Raw genomic sequence first — 21,741 nt, 5'->3', positions numbered from 1 at the left:
AACTATTCTGACATAAGTATCTTTCACTATAGAGGATCCTAAATACAAGCTTCTTCTCTTGAATTGCTAGATTTTGGAATCCCCTCTCTGTTTCCTGTTTCCCTGTTGAAATTTAAATGTAATACGAACAGACCTCTCACTACTCAACTCCATAAAGCCCCTTGCAGACATGGTCTCAGTGTCAATATGCCTTGTTTGGGGTGAATAAGAGTTTAATAATCATAATAATGATGATGGTGGTGGTGGTGGTGGTGGGCTAAGGCAATTTATTGAACATACTCTTATATGCCATGCTGTTTTATATTTTGAATGAAATTACTAACAAAAGCTTTTTAAGCCACGAACGAAATATTTAAGTCGGTTTTATTTTTTTTCTCTCTCTTTTTTAGAATACAAGATCCTCCATGGCATCTAAAAGACTTGGTTTTGATTACAACGTCAATAAGAACCGGAATAAAAGAATTCACCATCGTCAGATACAAAGAAATATTTGAGCAGCGACTATTAACCTTGAATCGGTATGATTTATACCGATTTAATATGTCTGCGCATGTGTATTTATTTTAGTGGTTAATTTTTCAAACATGTTCTTCGTTTGTATTCTTTGTTTTTTATCTATATATATATAAAAGTGAAAATGTGTGTGTGTGTGTGTGTGTGTGTGTGTGTGTGTGTGTGTGTGTGTGTGTGTGTGTGTGTGTGCATTTCCCTAACAAATAACTCTGTCAATTTTCAGGCTACAGACCCGAGATTTGACATAAGGAATATTGAGAGTTGGGAAAATCTTTTTAAACGGTTTTCGGACAGAAATTTGGCTATCAATGGGTCAAAGTTCATCGACTTGACCTTTGAAAACTCTACCAAACTTCTCTGCCAATTTTTGGGTCAAACTTTTTGATTTGATTTGAGCCCAAAAAAATTAATGTTAAGTGGTCAAAATTTAGATCGAACCGCAGAAGTCAAATTACTCAGCCAATTTCTGGTCTAAATATTTGAAATTTTTCATAAAGGGTATCCAGAGATAGAGTTAATCGGTTTGAGTTTAAAATTTGAGCTGGCAAGGAGTCAAAGTTCAAAAGATTTTACCTTTGCGATATCTAGCAAACTACTTAGTCAATTTTGAGTCTAAACATTTGAAATTTATACATAACGGGTATTCAGACATGCGGCAAGCATTTTAATCAGTTTTGGGGCGAAAATTTGGCTGCCAAAAGGTCAAAGTTGAAAAAGTTGACCTTTACAGATTCTACCAAATTCCTCCGCTAATTTTGGGTCTAAAGACTTGAAATTTTAGATGTAGGTTACTTGGACATGGGTAAAACTTTGTATTTTGATTTGAGACCAAAATAATAAACGTTAAGAGGTCAAAATTTTGGTCAAAGTTAAAGAAAATTGACCACTGCAGTCTCTACGAAATTACTCAGACAAATTTTCGCCTTAAACATTTAAAATTGTACATAAAGTGTATTCACACATAGGTCAAGTTATGAACAGTACATAGGGTCCAAGCAAAGCCGGGCTGAACTGCTAGTATTTTAATAAACGCATATACACACAATGTATTTTTGTTCATAAGAGTTGTGTCAATTTTTCTTTTTATTTCCCTGATATTTATATTGTTATTTTATTTCTCAATTCCTTCTTTTATATAAGAATTAGAATTATGGTTAGGCTTATTCACCAAATTCCATATGACAATCTCTTCTATAAAATACAGTTCTTAGCAATTCAGAGTTCAATTCAATTCAACATATCTTGCTCGTCTTTGACCGCTTCGTAGTATCCACATCCTTATTGTTAGCTTTTTATTCGTAACAAGAGTCACCACTTATCAAGACCCAAAGGCCACTCGAGGATAAGAGTTAATGTGTGTCAGGTGGCCGTTGATACAGCACCGTGATGATTGGTAATAATGATGGAAGTTCCTATTTACAATGTCTCCCCATGGGACAGAGTTAGACACCAGGGCCGTTTTTTTAATGTGGAGAAAAGGAATAAAAATAAAAATTGTTTCAGTCGTGGAGGATTTCTCCTCCACTGACAGAGAACAAGAAATTGAAGTGCAGCATCTGAAGAACAGATACTACACTTTGATCTTGACCCGAAGGCCAGGTATTTATTTGCTCCCCCCACCGAACAAATTAGGCACAAGGCCGATTTTTAATGTGAGGAGTGAAGAGGAAATGAGGACCAGCTCCCTGGGGAGTAGGGGAGCTGGATAGTGACAATTGGTATGAAGGGTTGCCCCTACATTGACGAAGGTCTTATATGTGGGGGAAACCCCACATATGGTCTTTGTTTGCAGTATCTGTCGGAACAGATACTACACTTTGATCTTGTTTATATATTTTATTGCTTTTAAAAAATTTTTAAATACAATTAAGTAAAAAACAAAAGATTTTTACTACACTTTGATCTTGGCCCAAAGGAAGTTAAGTTTGACAGAATTCGATTATCTTTGAGATGGGCTCAACAATAAAAAATTATTTCATGCACATAGCATCAATTACGTTAGTTACTTAACCAACACATTCTTAAAGAAGAATTGATATTTTATGTATCCATTAGATGCAAAAGCTTAAATGGAAGGGGCGGGGGAAGACAGAAAGAGACATTTAACTACAAGTGTATAGTTTCCATGATCTTAATGTTCTGTAGAACATATTAAACAGTGCTTTTGCTTTTTTTTATTGTCTCTAATTCCGCATTCTTAAATCTCGCGTGATGCTCTGATGATGACGGTGCAACTCCTTGATTGTATGCCCCAAAGAGTTAAGTATAATACCTAATACTGAGAAATATTATGAGAAAAGTAGATAAAGTTTATATGACTAGATGCCCTGAATGTAGATGGCCAGCCTTCATCCTCTTTGCAAACCACCATCCTTCTGTTATATAATGGGCCCTACGATGGTGAGCGATCAGAAATTAGCTAATATATATATATATATATATATATATATATATATGTATATGTATATATATATAAAAGATCTTTGTCCTTTGCCTGCAAAATTTTAAAGTCCAATACTTATGCAGATCAGCTACCCATCAGAAACTATTCAAATCTTTATACATATATGCATGGTTTACATGGGTCTTTTTTATTCTCTGCATCGTCGCTGTTTCTTTCGCTGCATTTTGTGAGTGGTCATCGATCGTCTCGTCTGCTTAACTAAGAGGATAAAACTTTTCATGGGAAAAGACACAAGTGAGATTTCGCTAAGTTTTCCTCAAGCTTTTATTAGAGAAAATGGATTTAGAGGGAGACTAATGTTAGCTAATTGTTTATTTCTTAATTTTATTTTCTAACTTCACAAAATGAATGACGCAGACAGACATACATCAAAGTAACATTCACCTTAGATTACAAGTTTCCTACATTATTGGTTGTGGCTCAGTCGCATGGCTTCCACCGAGAGACTGATCTTAAAACCTTAGATTTCGGATTGTTTTATTTTTATTTTTTTATCTATTTGTATATGTATTTCTGTGTCCCCTATTAACTGTTTCTATCTCCTCTCCTTCTTTCTCCACTTTCTCTTCTATCTTCCTTATTTATTCCTTTCTTCTTTTATTATTGGCACTTCTTTAATCATCCCAATTATTTAATAGTAGCCTATATTTTTTAATATATTTTATATATGTATATACATATATTACCCTTCTGATTTACTCTTATGTATTGTACCTACTTTTAATTACTATCCACCCTTGCATCCTATTCCTTCATTCTCATTTCATATATAAATGTCATTAAGCCAGTTTTTTCTATATTTGCATTTTGTATAATTCCGGTCCTTCTCTTCTGATGAGAAGCATTTAGCTTCGAAATGCCATGGCTTAAAGAGTTTTTTTTCTTAAATTTCCCCTTAACTTTTCGTTATTGTTCTGATAATATAATAAATTTATATATAACTTTTATTCCTCATCTTTCATTTCATATATATATATATATATATATATATATATATATATATATATATATATATATATATACTAGCAGGGCTATCCGGCGTTGCTCGGGACCGTTATAAACAATGATAAAATTGAATTAGGTTTTGTAATATATTTGTTATTCTTATGAGAGAGGAATTTTGTATGTTTATGTATCATTTGCTATTTCGAGCAAAAGAATATTTTACCTACATAAGACGGGTATTACACATATGAAATAATTTTATCTTAATTAGGGTGGGTAATTTACAGCCTGTATATGCAAGGAGGGGTAATATACAACATATTTATCTCATCAAATCCCAAGCGATGCCAGGTATTTTGCTAATATATATTCTCACCTATTTCATTCAATCCCGGCAACGCTGGGTGTTTTGCTAGTATACCCGCAAGGTATTCTGTTAGTATCTATTTCAATCAATCTAATTCAATCGAAGGTAACGCCAAGTATTCTGCTAGTATATATTTGCATCTATCTCATTACATCCCAGGCAACCGTGTATTCTGCTTGCATACATTTGCATGTATCTCATTGAATCCAGGGTGACTCCGGGTAATCTGTAAGTATATATGTGGACATATCTCGTTGAATCCCATAATTCTTGGATTGCTACAAATTTCGACAATTTAACCCACATTATCGCTCACCTGTCTAAAATAATAACTTTGAGACATTATCTTAGCTGGTTTTTCATTACAAACACATCATGCAAATAACTCACATTTCATCATTTTTTATAATTTTTGGATGTGTTACTAATTTCAACAACCATGTCACATGATTTAACTTACATTTTCGCCCCCACTCTTACTAAAATAAAAACTTTGATACATAGGCTATGGTATGTTACTAATTTAGACTATCATTTTTCATGAGTAAATCCACATAATCGCCCCCTTCTATCACTAAAATAATAACTTTTAGACATTGTATGGCTGGTTATTTCATTACAAACCCACCAACAAAGTAACTCACATTATATCATTTTTCATAATTCTTGGATATGTTACTAATTTCGACAATTATTTTTAATGAAGTAACCCAAATAATCGCCACCTCTTACTAAAATAATAACTTCCATACATTGTCTGGTCTGTCTATTTCATTACGAATACATCAATCAAATAACTCACATTTCATCATTTTTCATAATTTTTGGATATGTTGCTAATTTCAACCGTTATTTTTTCTGAGTTCAATCACATGATCCCTCTCCTCTTAATAAAATAATACCTTTGAGACATTTCTGGGCTGTTTATTTCATTAAAACACATCAATAAAATACCTCACATTTCATCATTTTTCATAATTCTTGGATATGTTATGAATTTCGACAATCAAATTTAATGAGTGCACACATATAATCGCCCAATTCTTACTAAAATCATAAATTTGCTACATTGACTGGGCTGTTTATTTCATTATAAACACACCAATCAAATAACTAAAACTTCATTTTTCATAATTCTTGGATATGTTACTTATTTCGACAATAATTTTCATGAGTTAATCCACTTTATCGCCACCTCCTATCACTAAAATAATAACTTTCACACATTGTATGGCTGTGTTTTTTTTTTTTTCATTACAAACACACCTATCAAGTTACTCACATTTGACCATTTTTCATAATTCTTGGATATGTTACTAATTTCGAGAATTATTTTTAATGAAGTAACCCAAATAATCGCCCACTCTTTAATCGACACAATCCCCTTCCTGTTACAAAAATAACAACTTTGATACATCTTCTAGCCTGTCTATTTCATTACGAACACACCAATCAAATAACTCACATTTAATCAATTTCATAATTCTTGGATATGTTACTAATTTCGACGATCATTGTTTATGATTTAAGCCACATAATCGATCTCCTCTTACTAAAATACTAACTTTGTGACAATATCTGGGCTTTTTATTTCATTATTATATATATATATATATATATATATATATATATATATATATATATATATATATATATATATATATATATATATATCCGCTCTTATTCCATATCACTACCAAATATTCTAAAAAATAATAATTTTCAGACTTATGACCCTTGAAAATGTTTGTCTGAACGAAAAGCACTTTGGGTATATTTTAACGATCGTTTTTTAATCGACTTATTTATTTTATTGAATTGTACATATAACTTGCCCCATTATATATATATATATTTTTTTCTTTTCCTCACCCCGGTTTCCAATTTTTTTAGTTGATTGAATTTACGCGATGGTTCACTTTTTTATAATTATATATATATATATATATATATATATATATATATATATTATTTTTACTATATAATTTTTAAAATATAATATTTTTAAAATATAATATAATTGCGTAACTTTAGTGATCTGCATAAGTCATTTGGTAATCCCAAGTAATTACCCATCTTAAAATGACCAGACTACATATTGCTTAACTTTAGTGATCTGCATAAGTCATTTGGTAATCCCAAGTAATTACCCATCTTAAAATGACCAGACTACATATTGCTTAACTTTAGTGATCTGCATAAGTCATTTGGTAATCCCAAGTAGTCACCCATCTTAGAATGAGACGGTTACTTGGTCTTTTGGCTGAGATCAAAGTGTACCATCTGTTCCGGCAGATGCTGCACTTAAGATAATTTGTACCAGTCAATGGAGGGGAAACCCTCTATACTGGGACAATTATTATTTTTGGTAACCAGAGTGCCCCCTTTTTGCCTACTTTTAGGGGAGCTGGTTTTTACCTCACATTAAAAACGGCCTTGTGCCTAATTTGCTCAGTGGGGGAGCAAATAAATACCATCCGTTCCGGCAGATACTGCAAGCTATGACTAGCTATGACTAGCAAAGACCAGATGTGGGGGCAACCCCACATGCCTGACCTTTAACCAGCTCCCATTTCCCACCTCTCGGGAGCTGGTCCCCTTTTTCCCTTCCCCCTCCCTTCACTCCTCACATTAAAAATCGGCCTTGTGCCTAATTTGCTCGGTGGGGGAGCAAATAAATACCATCTGTTCTTAGAATTCAAGCGGTCTCATCTTTTGTAGAAACAAACGTTACTCGAAAATAAGGAGGATTCAGGCCTGGGATGTGATCAAATTCATTCGCTCTTATTTCGTATATGTAATGTTTTTAGATGCATTGTTTACATTTTAAAATATAGTAAAACAAATCTCGTTTCCTGTCCAGACATCTCTCTCTCTCTCTCTCTCTCTCTCTCTCTCTCTCTCTCTCTCTCTCTCTCTCTCTGTGTTTCTGTGTGTGTGTCTCTCTCTCCTTCTCTCTCTCTCTTCGTCTTCCTTACTCTAAAGAGAAATAGTGTTACTAAAAAAGAAAATGGCGTTTGGCTTTGTTTTTTTTTGTAAAAACATCGATCGTTAATATTTTTTAAGCATATTTTTTTTACTTCACATTTTTGGCTTGTTAGTTTTCGTTTAACTATCGTATCTAACTATTTTTAACCTGCTGATAACTTTGGTAACGCTTTCATAACGTGTAAGATAATATTGTAATTTGTATGATAGTCGCCTTATATAAAATGTTTTATATACAGACCGCCATTACAGCTTGGTGACGTCAAGGTCACGTGACATGACTCAGCGTTTATTAAATTACATATAAATATCGTTAAAATGTAACTTGGGGGGGGGGCTGTAGAAAAAGGGTCAGCTGAATAACTTAGAGTTGACCTTTTGCGCCAAAAATTCGATATTTGTCATCCGGAGGATCGGGCTTTCATATGAGACCAAATTTGTGAATTTTTGTTCTGTCTGTCGAAAGATTTTAGCAGACATACAGACACGGAAGCTACTAACGCTTCATAAAATAATATACAGAAATCAGTGTCTTCCAAGGCTGTATTTGCCCAGGGGAGAAGGAGGTCTGGGACTCTCAGAGATTAATCATCAACATAGGGCAACTATTGTGAGCACCGGTCAGTATCTGAGAAGCTCCCAGAATGACACCCTCTCAATAGTATATGAACATCAAGAGACAAGAGCCAGCAGAACAACATCAGTCACTCAGCTGGCCAAGAATTTTGGTCAGGGCTGTCTCTCAGATGAGGACGAAATACCAAACAAGTGTTCCACAGAAATAGCAAGAAAGAGCAGGCAGAAATATACCGAGACCTTTCAACAGATGAACCTTAAAGAATGGGAACAACATCAGCGTGCAAAGTATTTTCTGGGGGAACTCTCTCAGGAAGAAGGTTCTTTGGACTGGCTCAAAAGGGGATCCCTCCACCACAATCAGGAAAGGGTCATAATGGCTGCCCAAGACCAGGGATTGATGATCAATGCATTCAAGAAGATGGCAGGGATCAGTAATGACAATAAATGCAGGTTCTGCCATACAGAATTGGAAAGTGTTGGTCATCTGATATCAAGTTGCAAAGTTCTTCTAGGGGACGGCTACTATACAGCGAGACATGATGGAGTATGCAAGTACCTCCACTGGACCATCTGTAAAAAATTAAACATCCAGTGTAACAGCAAGTCCTGGGAACATCAACCTGAAAGAACAGTTGAGAATGACTTATATACCATACATTACGACCATGTAATCCCTACAGCCACCTACCTTGAAAATGCTGCTGTGAAACCTGACATAGCTATATGGAATAAGTTAGAGAGAGTTGCAACTTTGATTGAAGTGAGTGTTCCTAATGATGGCGGTCTGAACAGAGCTGAAAGAGAGAAACAGACCAAATACCAAGGTCTCATGTATGATATGAAAAGAAACTGGAATCTTAAGGGGATATCAATCATACCAGTTATCATAGGTGCCACAGGACTTATGAAGAAGAACCTGAAGTCCTACCTAACTAATATTCCTGGTGAACCAAGTGCAAAAGAGATTCAGACAATTGCACTTAAGGGAACAGCGAGGATACTAAAAAGAGCTCTCGGTTGGTTTCAATAAAAAAGCAGGGCAATGTTGGCAGCTGGTTTGGCTGCCCCATACCCAGCATTACAATCTTCAAAGGAAGAAAAATAAAAAAAAACATACATACACACATTTTCGCTTATATATATATATATATATATATATATATATATGTATATATATATATATATATATATATATATATATATATAAATTTGAGACAAAGTAAAATAAATATAAGTATATATGAATTTATTTATCAGTTCTATAATGAAATAACATCATATTTAAAAAGGGATTATAAACGTTCTTTACACTTAGGTATTATGAAGACTAATGCCTCTCTTCAGAAGAGGAGAAAGAAGCTAAGTTACAGATATAGGGAAATGCGACATCTAGCTTAGGTTACATTAGGATGAAAATGCAAAATAAAATAAACGAAGGATAAATTAAAAAATAAAAAACGGGTTTGTATTACTGTACACATAGATTCGAAAAAGTTGTCAAAAAACAAATATATAAAATAAATGTTATCAAAAGCAAGATGAGTTACTTTTCTACCAAACTGGATATATTTTTCGTGTTTTTATTCAATGTAACATGTTTATTCAGCTCGAAAAACATGCAGTGTCTACCGATGTATTGGAAAATTCAAAATGGCGCCCAACTCTCTCTTTAACACGGTAAGTTCGGGAAGAGGTGTTATAAATAATAAACTAGACTAGACAAGATATTAAAAAACTACCGAATATATGTCGACCTATGTCACGGTAATATATATTGAGCGATTTTCTAACAGTATTTTGTCTAGTTTTATATTTATAGCACCTTTTCTCAAACTTACCGTGTTAAAGAGAGAGTTGGGCGCCATTTTGAATTTTCCAATACATCGGTAAACACAGTATGTTTTTCGAGCTGAATAAACATGTTACATTAAATAAAAACACTGAAAAAATATCCAGTTAGGTAGAAAAGTAACTTATCTTGTCTTTGATAACATTTATTTGTTATATATTTGTTTTTTGACAACTTTTTCGAATCTATGTGTACAGTAATACAAACTCAAAAAAACATGAAGAATGAATGAAAGCACAAGACAAAACGTAGGGGAATAATACGGGTTTATAACTGGAAGGTTATTAAGGCAACAGGGGAGCGATGAGGGTGATTAAAATGGGGTGAAATTCTACTAGAAAAATGTATGTGGGTGTTTTAAGGCAAAAGGGGTGTAGAAAATGGAGAATAGTGTCAAAAAAGAAATACAATAATGGGAAAAACTTTAAAAATAATATGGCATATTGGATAGAGAAATAGAGATGAAACAAAATATAAGTGAATAAACAATAGAAAAATGTATAAAAAAATATTTACATCCTGATAAGTTCCTATATTCTTTAATCCGATTTGAGAAATATATATATACTAGCGGAGGTACCCAGCATTGCCCCGGTGTTTGGAGGTGGGTATGCTGTTAAATAAAAAAGAAACCGGGGGGGAGTTGGTAGGATCGAACCCAAAGCCCTGAGGCAAAGTTTGAAAATAAAATAGGCCAGCCAGAATGAGTTACTGAAAGATGTTTGAATTTATTTAAGTAAGAACCAAATTGACAGGTGCATGCACAGAAGTCGTCGAGCGTTATGACGACAACGACATAAGCAATACCTATTCAGCAAATGAGATCAATGATCAGGTTTGTTTGTTATAAGTGAAGTAAAAAAAGAAAACAACGTTAAAACTTAAGCGGGGGGGTAATCAAAACATCGAAAAAAAAAGCACAAAAAGAAGCAAAAGCAAACGAACGATGTTAAATGTAAAAATCGAAAAAACAAAAAAGAAAACAGAAAAACGAACACGTGAAAAATGGCTTAAATAAGCCTGTTTCGATATTAAAATTTAAAAAATCAGTGGGTACCCGGGTGTTTTTAGGTGTGTGGTCGGGGTGGATAAGCTAAGTAAAAAAAAAAACAGAAAAATGAACGTTACATGAAAAATGGCTTAAATAACACTGGTTCAATATTTCAATTTAAAAAATTGAAAAAAAAAAGGCATCTCACACCACGATTCGAACCCAAAACGAACCAACGCACTAACCAACTGAGCTAACGCGACATACATGAAATTTAGTTGGTTCTTCAAGTATTTAAAGTAAATCAGGTCATGACGTCATCTGTAAAAAAATGAACGTTTTTGGCCAATATTTCGATATTTTTCATCCGAAGGATGGGGCTTCAATATGATACCGAGTTTGTGAATTTTCGTTGTGTCTGTCGAAAGTTTTTAGTGGACACACAAACACACATACAAAGATACAAACATACATACACACATTTTCGCTTTTATATTTATATATATATATATATATATATATATATATATATATATATATATATATATATATATATACATCAGGTTAAAAAGAAAGTTCTTGCACTTTTTAGCCTTTAAATTCAGATGAGCATATCTCGGCTCAAACAGAAATGTATTGATCGAAATCTCCATCAGAATCAAAACACTTTTGCCAACACAAAACAAGTATATTTAAACCTTGCATTCTGGTGGCAATGAAGTTGCTGAAAGCGTTTTTTATATCGCTTAGGTTTTTGAAGCATTTCTCATGCGGAAGGTTGTCGAGATGCTTGAAAAAGTGGTAGTTGGTAGATGAGAGGCAGATGAGGTAGATTGTCATAGCCCAAGTCATTCAACATCTGCAGGGTCTATTTAGCAACGTGCGGTCAAGCATTGTCATGGAGGAGAATTGTGCCTTTTCTGTTGACTAATGCTGGGTGTTGTTGTCGAAGTTTCTTATGCATTTCATCCATTTTTGACAGTACTTTCCGCCGTAATGGTTTCACCTGCATTCAAATTACTGTAATGGATGAGATCGGTCGCAGACCACCAAACAGTTAGCATGACCTTCTTTTGGTGCAACTTTGCCTTCAGGAAGTGTTGTGGAGCTTCGTTAGCATCTAACCACTGAGCTGAGTGTTTCGAAGTAATTTTAAATGCTGCTTATTTCATATCAAATATTCGATTTTTCTAGATTTTAGCCAACAAGATGGCAGCTTAGATTCTTCTTTATGCGAAACAAGTTGGACGCCATCTTGCTATCTTATGGTTACTGGTTCATAAAAATCGAATATTTGAGATGAAACAAAGAGCATTTAAAACCACTTAAAACATACACACACAAAAAAAAATAGTCAGGAAATAAGAGTAATTTTTATTGGCTTTAGTAACATTTATTCGTTGTATATTTGATTTTTGACCCGTTTTTCATTTATTGGTTTCGCTGTACAATCTCCATTATTTAGTAGGGTATAAGTTTAGATTTATTTAGTGTTTATGTCGTTATAATGTTTACTTACTTATCTTTATTTTTTTATTCAAATACATCACACATGAGTAAATAAGCAAAAGAAAATTTTGTTTTTTTATTTACTAATTTTCCAACTGTATTTCCTTAATAATGTTTTATTTCATCAATAGAAACGTTTACAATAGCTCATAGTTATGATGTGTCAGGACGTTTTTATCCTGAGACTTTTTATCCAAAATCACAGGTCAGCATATCTGATTGTGAATGTTTTGAAGTATTTGTCAATGACATTGTGTTGAGACTGTCAATCGAGAGGATCCCTATTATTATATAAAAGGCACTTTCTGTGTGTGTGTGTGTGTGTGTGTGTGTGTGTGTGTGTGTGTGTGTGTGTGTGTGTGTGTGTGTGTGTGTGTGTGTTAGTTCCCTATGAATTCCGAAACAGCGTGGCCAATATTTTTGAAATTCCACACAAATGTACTTGATGTGTCTGGGAGTATTCTTAAATAGGTCTTGTGTTAGAATGACTCCAATAAGTATCGAAAATCGATAATCAAACAAATTAGATTGAAGAAGGAAGTTCGATTTTGACACAAGTTAACACTTTTATACAGCCTAACATCGCAAGTACATTTTAGAAGTTATAGCAAAGCACAAGCAGAAAGACCCAGGGAATAAAATCAACAGTAGGTTCTTTGATAAGACAGGAGTGTGTTAGAAATGAATGCTTCTGTTTAGAGCACAACTGGAGTATGATACTTGACTTTTATATTTTTAACTTTAATTCAAGCTATTGCATTTCCTATGATGATATGAGTCATTATTGAAAATCTATGGATTAAGGAAATAAATATAATTCTTTTCCATATATTCCTTTTTTCAAACAATAAATTCTTAACTTGAATATATTTTTGTCTATTTTAATCTACAGAATTTAACTAAATGTGTGTGTGTGTGTGTGTGTGTGTGTGTGTGTGTGTGTGTGTGTGTGTGTAGATACCCATGTATATGTAAATATCTACTTGTATATCAAAGGCACATGTCTGTATGTGTCTGTGTTCATGAGAGTTCGTTCCCGATAGACTCCAAAACGACTGGACTGATTTTTTTTTTATTTTGCACAAATGTACTTAGATTTGGATTTGGAATTTTTCCAATAAATATTTAAAATCCATAATGAAACAAATCCGATTTTGACCAAAGTTAACACTTTTATACATCCCAACGTCACAAGTGCATTAGAGAAGTGTTATCACCGCATCGCGCATCATCAGCAGAAAAGAACAGTGTATAAAATCATCAACAGGTTCGTTGATAAGACAGGGGAGCAGGGAGCATTTGAAATGAATGTTTCTATTTAGAGCACAATTGAACCATGATACTTGACTTTTGCAATTTAAACTTAAATTCAAGCCATTATATAAAATTATTTTTATGAAATAAATGTATGTAGACTCGATGTATTGTGGTATAAGCCATTGCAGAGAGACATTCCTGACACTACACTTTGTTGTTGTTGGGTTCTTCAATAAGGCAATCAATCGATTTGATTGATAAATAAGTAATTTAACCGATTTAAATGACAATAAAACTATAGAAGGATGAAATATTTGTTGATCTATATTCAATTCCACTCAATGTCGCGTCTCCTTGCTAGTTCTCTTTAAATCTTTATTTTTTTAATACGTAAAATAAAATAAAGCTATTAAAGGGTAGATAACTCATTTGTTAAATTATTGTGAATTATTTCCCCTGATTAAGGTAAAGAACTTATTTTAAAAACATATTATGAGTTATTTCCCTTGTTCTTTTACCACCTAAATTAATTTTAGAATAATTATAGCGGTATTAATCGTCTTAAATCGTACGTCTGCCTAACTTTATATATTACGCTGCGCATATTTGAAACAATTGAAACTACTAATGAATTGTCCCTTATTTATTTGTTTACTCGTTCGTTTTACTATCTCCTCCTACTACTTTTGTTTGATATCAGATACTGAGATGTTTATTAGGTTATTTTTTGTTTGTTTCTCCCGGTAATGTTCGTGTGGGGGTTCTCACAGACATTATCCCCACCTTTTTTTAGGCAAGAGATTAATTGGTTTATTCACGATTACGAAAGTAACGGTATTTTTTTTACGACTTGTCCCAACGGTGTATAAACACCCCATGTTAAGAATGGCTTTTGGGATAAACACCTCTCCATGTCTCCTTTCGAGGTTGAGAGGTGTTTATTCCGAAAGCCGTTCTTAACATGGGGAGGTTGGGGTGTTTATAATACGCTGGGGCACGTCATAAAAATTTACCAAAGTAACGGTTTATTGCTGGTCGTTTGAAGTGGGCCCCACTTGGAGAATGCAGGCATCTCTGATAATTCCAAACTTCACACCAAATCATAGTGCTCTTCTTTTTTTTTTTTTTTTTTCGGGTAGCTGGATTTTTTTTTTTTTTACATAGGCATCACCACTTATCAAGGCCTAGCGGCCACTCGAGGATAAGGGTTAAAGAGTGTACAGTAGTCAATTGGACAATATAGTAATTGTCAGTAATAGAAATTCGGTAAATTTGTTAACTTAAGGGAACGGCTTATCAAGAACTTGTTTACATTGGACTTGAAGACAACCATATTGAAGTCAGCTGAAAAGCAGGAAAACGGAAGACAGTTCCACAGGCGTGCAATTCTAAGAAAGAAGCTTTCTTTATGGAACCTACGTTTAGGTTTAGGCACAGATAAAGAGTAGGGGGGGAATTATTGATAGTGTTTTCAGCTAGACGAGTGTTTCTTGTGAAAGTTTGGAGAGGGGGAACCATAGAGTGAAGCTCAGTCGAGCACTTGCCATGAGAATAATGATAAAGCAAAGAAAAACTCGTTACATCTCTTCTGTGAGATAGAGGTAGCAGGGGAGAAAAAAGGGCATCTCCCATGATGCTATGAAGTCTATTTTGAACTCTATCAGAGCAAATACTACACTTTGATCCCGGCCCGAAAGCCAAAACATATTATTATTATTGTTGTTATTGTTAGCCATACTACTACTACTACTACTACTACTACTACTATTTTTTTCCGTACCCTTACATTAAGTGACAGTAACCTTAAATGAACAATGAACACCATAGATGACTGTGCCCGCCAATGACAATGATGACAATGCCTGACAATTGAAGACAGGCTGTGTGCCCGTCAGTGCCTACCCATGCCCGCCAGTGCCCTTCACTGTTACAAAAAATGACAGTAACGACAGTCCGCCAGTAACACAGAGTGTATACCAGTGCCCAACAGTTGAAGACAAACGATTTCAGTTAAGAGCATTCCAATGGAGGCTGACCAATGTTTCTATGTTTCATGGCTACCAATGTTTCTATGTTTCATGGTTACCAATGTTTCTATTTGCAAAGGCAACCAGTGCCCACCAGTGAACACTAGGACCTGCCAGAACCTGCCAGGACCTGCCAGGACCTGCAAGTAATCACCTCAAACCAACACTAATCACCAGTAACCACCAGATTTTCCAGGACATGCAGTGGCCCCCACTAACAGTCATAGTTTAATTTGTTTTCTGAGGTGCTCCTTTACCAAATTTGTTCTGGTTTTGTGCCATACTTCCACCAGTCAACGCTGGTAAATGGGTCTTGCTAGTAACCAATAATACGTTGGCTATTGTTAAAAATGCCAATGAATTTAAACTAATACTAAGTTAAATTCAATCTTTATAAAATCTAAAATACAGTAAAAAATAATCTAATAAAGCAAGCACTTAATTTTTTTACAATAAAACAGGATTACCTAAATTAATGAATATTTTTTTTTTAATTTAGGTAATTAAAAAGGAAGTTAATTCATTTATTGTAGACTATTATCCTCATATTTTTTTTTTTTAGTTGTTTTAGTTGTTTCATGACGTTTTGGCCAACTATTCCTCTGACCTTCGTCAGGTGGTAACCGCAACAGGATAGGAACTCCGAATCTCCTAACTGCATTCTCAGCAATCACTGCCATAGTTGTTGTCGTCTCCCCATGGTTTTGGCCAAGTAAGCCTCTGGCCGGCTTTGGGTAGGATTGAAACCGTTATCTTCAGACAATGCTCACCTGGAACCATAGAGAATCAGCGTCTCTATCCACTATGCCACATGCCCCAAAGGGCGATCAAGGTTGAATTTTTTGGTCTTATAAATCCACATTTATATCTGATCTTCCATAGTCGGGTCCGTACCGAATGGTATATATATTATTCAATTGGAATTCATTATTGAGATGAGTTTTATTAATTTATTTATTGCAGACTATTATCCTCATCTTTTTTTTGTTTTAAAACAACTGAAACAACTAAAGCAAAAAAAGATGAGGATAATAGTCCACAATAAATAAATTAATAAATACTCATCAGACTTTTCTTTCTCCAACTTTACAACATGGCAAGTAAGAAGAAAAGAAAAGAAAGAAAAAGAAAACAATATACCGAGGATGTTGTTTAGCTCCGAAATATATTTATGTTATAAATTTCAAACAAGTAAAAATATTTGTTTATTTTCCTAATATTACGTTGTGATTCGGCTTACAAGTGCACTTGATGCATATTTTATCTTATTCAAATTAAATCATCGTTTCTATATGGAACTCACACTCTTGATAAAATTTCAAGTGTTTAGACCCAAAATTGGCGGAAGAGTTTGGTAGAGTTTTCAAAGGTCAAATCGTTGACAGCCAAATTTCAAAGGTCAAACCCTTTGACAGCCAAATTTCTGCCTGACTAGTATTTGAAATGATTGGAGAATTTCTCGATGATCATCCGAACTGCACCAGTAAGGATCTGCTCGATCAATTAGCAGCCCAGTACGGCGAGTTTACAAATGCTGCCGACACTGCTCTGACTTTAATAAGAATAAAGCAAGATCGAGGTGAGGTACTTGCAGATTTCGCAAGTAGAATGATTAAACTTGCTAAGTTAGCTCATAGGGACAAAGAGATGAGGGAAGGTCCAGCTGTGCAAGTGCACTTAGCTGAATTCTCCATTATAGTGTTAAATAACCCCTTTATCAAGGAGGATGTGGTCAGACCGAATCCGACAACATTATCGGAGGCCGTGTCTGCTGCTAGATAAGGCGAAATGCGTTATGAGCAACTCAAATGTGGCCACAAAAAGGAGCAGGCTTCTTAAATAATAGTTTTAATAGGTATCAGGGACCAAGGGGGGCCCCAACTAGATTTAGGGTACCCAAAACCGAACCTTACAGCAGTTGTAACGCTGTAAGATATAAGTTTCGTGGGTGCTTGTGCTTCGGCAAGACTGCAGTGAGGGTGTTCCAGCTATAATAGGTTAGAACGAGACTGGCAATGCACACCTGAAGAAAGATTAAATAACTTCACTTCAGGAAAAAGCAAGGCCAAGTTACACTCGAAACCCACTCACCACTGACCGCCACAGAGGTCAAACACAAGGACATGCAACCATGACACACCCTCCAAGGAAGGAGTAACCTTGAGAAGGATAAACACCAGAGGTCATGGATATCTATAAAGCGGTGAGAGTAGACCTAAACGGGCCCACGAAAGAAATAAATCGGTCAAGAAAACTCGGGAAAGTAGAGACAACCGAAGAAATAAAATCCCCAACCAAAGCTCTGGAATGGAGTTTATAGTTAAAATAAGGGGTAGACTGATAGAGGCACTGATCAACACTGGATTGGAAGTCTCGCTCCTCAAAACATCAGTTTTTGAAGAGTTAAAAATGCATAAAGGAGAGTTAAGGGATTGTAACCTAACAGTTACTCTCGCAAACGGGCAAAGGATGGCACTAAAAAGTATGGCCTATTTGCCTATTAAAATAAAGAAGGCGCAAACTTTGTCTAGGTTTTATATCACCCCAGACTTAGATCGGGAGTTGATATTAGGTGCAGACTGGTTACAAAGGAACCACACCCAAATAACCTTTCATCCTAACCAATTAACAGTTAAAGGGGTGAACATCGCACTTGGTAATAATACCAGTGGTAGAGTCAAGTTACGCCATGCACTGCATCGACGCATACTGTTAGAGTAGTTTTTAACAAACATAAAAAGAATTCACCCCGTCAGCATCAGACTTCAGTCCAAGAAGGGAAACCTGTAATAAAGGCAATTAAAGTATGCTCCCACCTATCCACACCACAGGTACCTTTGAACTTTTTTAGGCGATGATGTGTGAACACACAAAACCTTGACAGAAAGGAAAAAATATTTTAGAATTTAGGGTGAAGGGTCAGTTTAGCATATAAATTTAATGTAAAATTATCCCTCGTTTTTAGGCCATTTGTGCTGAGTTCAAGAATCGACTTTGTTGACAATAAGAAAAGTCCCTTCTGATTGTTTACGTAATAGTTTCTTTCTACTCATAATGGTTTCATTTCTAATTTAAAAAGAAAATGTTATCATAAAAATATACTTTGAAATACAAAAACATAATGAAAAACATGGAAAAGTTAAGTTTGGAAATGTTTGCTTGTTTGTTTTGATTTTGTTATATATGCTTTGATTTTCTTTTTCTTAGAAATACTCAAAGGAGTCGTATTCAATGGAATTATTTTTTGTTTGTTTTATCTATTTTAATTATTTATTTATGTTAAATTTTCTTTTTTATACGTTACAAAATAAATATATTGGAACAGGGAAAAAGTTTAAATACTTTGGAAATATGTTTTATTCTCTATAAAAAAAAAAAAACGTTGTTAAATTTTCCATTGAAAAATACAGATAAAATAAAAGCATTTTGAAAAAGAAGCATTTCAAAAAAAGGGTACTCATGCACTTATTGATCCATGCTGAAATAATAACGTCATTATTTAAAAAGACATTCTTAACATGGGGAGGGTAGGGTGTTTTGTACCTATGTTAAATTTCCGTTAAAGTAAAAGTTTCTATGGCACGTGATTTTGCACACGTTCCTTTTCCTTTTTAAAAGGGCTGAGTTTTTTTTCTTCTTCAACATTTCGTTACTAACAGCTCTTGCGTTTACTGCTGCTACCTGCTCTTACGTTTACCATTTGCTCTTAAGTTTATTATTGGCTGTGAAATTACTCTAATGACACATTCATGTTCTTCTTCTGCTATCATAGGGGGCCGCGCTAAAGGTGGTGATAGTTGCCCTCCTATCACCGAAACTGTGGAGTTAAAAGGAAAAAGGTTAACTGCCCTTATAGACACCGGCAGTTCTGATAATTTTATCAGTGCCCGCATTGTCAAAACAATGAGACTGCCCACTTTAAAACGGAGCTACATAATTTCTATGGCATCATCCGCTGTTTCCCTTAAACTGTCTGAATATTGCACCGAGAACATTTTCTTCAATGGTTACGAATATAAATGGATTGACCTTACTGTGCTTCCTGACTCCTGTATGGACATTATACTTGGGGTGCCGTTTTTGAAACTACACTGGGGCGTTACTATTTCTTTTGGTGGATCTCAGGATGCCTTAAAAATCTGCGCGCTAACCAAGATCAGTTGTGCCCCTGTAAAATTATTCCGAAACCTGGCCCCTAATTGCAGACCCATTGCTACAAAATCCCGAAACTACTGTGCGGAGGATGCACGATTTATTGAAAAGGAAATTCTTAAACTGCTTAAGGACAACGTCATTGAAATCAGCTATTCACTGTGGCGTGCTCAAATTGTCGTAACTTCGTCACCTAATAGAAAGAAACGATTAGTGGTTGATTTTTTCCAAACTATTAATCGTTTCACCCTACTTGACGCGTACCCTTTGCCTCGGATTGAGGATCTCGTAAACCAAATTGCCCAGTATCATATTTTTAGTACAATTGATTTATCTAAGGCTTACTACCAAATTGAAATTTGTCTCGAAGATCGGCCCTACACGGCTTTTCAAGCTGGAAATCGTTTGTATCAATTCAAACGAATACCCATGGGTGTCACTAATGGGGTTTCTGCCTTTCAACGATTTATGAATTCCTTTATTTCTGAAAATAAGTTATTCGGAACTTTTTTCTTACATTGATGATATTACCATTTGCGGTAAAACTCAAGAGGAACATGATGTTAACCTGGAACGTTTCTTAAAGGCTGCCTCAACATACAACCTCGAAATAAACCGAGTAAAATCAAAGTTTTCACTGCGCTCTATCAATTTGCTTGGATACCAAATCTGTGACAGAACTATCCAACCTGATCCTGAGCGTTTGAAACCCCTTTTGCAAATGCCTCCTCCTTCGGATTCAAATTCGTTAAAAAGGTGCCTTGGTATGTTTTACCTAAGTATTCACACAATATTCGTCCCCTGGTTGAAAATAAACAATTTCCTATGCCGCCTATAGTTGTGAATTCTTTCAAGAAACTTAAGAAAGATGTCGCCGAATCATCTGTAAAGGTTATCGACGATGAACTACCAATTACTATCGAAACCGATGCCTCAGAAAAGGCTATCGGAGGACCCTCTTACAGACTGATAGGTCTTTAGTGTTCTTTTCCTGCTCACTAAACCCATCGGAAATACGACTACACATAGTTGAAAAAGAGGCTTACACGATAGTTGAATGTGTCCGAAAATGGAGGGACCTTCTTGCTGGGAAGCACTTCACTATCGTAACAGACCAATAAGCCGTATCTTTTATGTGTAAGTCAGCTAACCGAGGAAAAATTAAAAACAATAAAATCATTCGGTGGAAAATGGAGCTTCTCCAGTTCTCGTACGATATAAAACACCATCCCAGAAGTGAAAACATTGTTGCCGATGCTTTATTGAGAGTGTGTGGTGCCACTGCTTCCTCCTTGGAGGAGCTAAGGGCCATACACAGTTCATTAATACACCCTGGTGTACAGCGTTTTTGGCACTTTATACGATCACAAAATATGCCATACTCAATAGATGAAGTTTGCCGCGTGACATCCGAGTGTACAACGTGCGCAAAAATAAAGCCTCAATTCTTCAGCCCTACTAACAATACACTGATCCGCGCGCGCTATTGCTCCCTTTCAGCGCCTCTCCGTAGACTTCAAGGGGCCTGTCCCGGCATCTTCAAAAGGATGTCGTTACCTATTTACTATCATGGATGAGTACAGTCGATTTCCCTTTGCATTCCCTTGCTGTGATTGTTCTTCACAGACCGCAATCAAATGCCTGACGAATATTTTTTCTATTTTTGGACTCCTCGCTTTCATCCATTCTGATAGAGGAACATTGTTCATGTCGGAGGAGTTCAGAAATTTCCTGACGCGACTTGAGGTTGGGTGCAGTAACACTACTGCATACAACCTATGAGAAAACAGTCAGTGCGAGCGCTATAACAGAGTTATTTGGCACTCAATATCATTGGCCCTGGTATCTAAACAGTTACCCCTCAGTGCTTGGCAGGACGTTCTGCCTGATGTTTTAAATTCTATTCGCTCCTTACTATGCACTAGTACGAATGCAACCCCCCACGAACGATTGTTCAAATTTGAAAGGCGCTCTTCTACTGGTACTGCCTTACTTGTTTGGCTCTGCGAACCTGGGGAGGTATTATTGAAACGGTTTAGCAACAGGAGCAAGTACGACCCGATCGTCGAGGTAGTGGAACTCCTAGCCGAATCCGTAAAC

This window comes from Euprymna scolopes, chromosome 11 (assembly GCF_053919585.1).
Source record: "Euprymna scolopes isolate OS-2025 chromosome 11, ASM5391958v1, whole genome shotgun sequence".
In the NCBI taxonomy this organism is placed as follows: Eukaryota; Metazoa; Mollusca; class Cephalopoda; order Sepiida; family Sepiolidae; genus Euprymna; species Euprymna scolopes.
The sequence above is the reverse complement of the archived record's forward strand: the minus strand, read 5'-3'. Positions refer to the sequence as shown.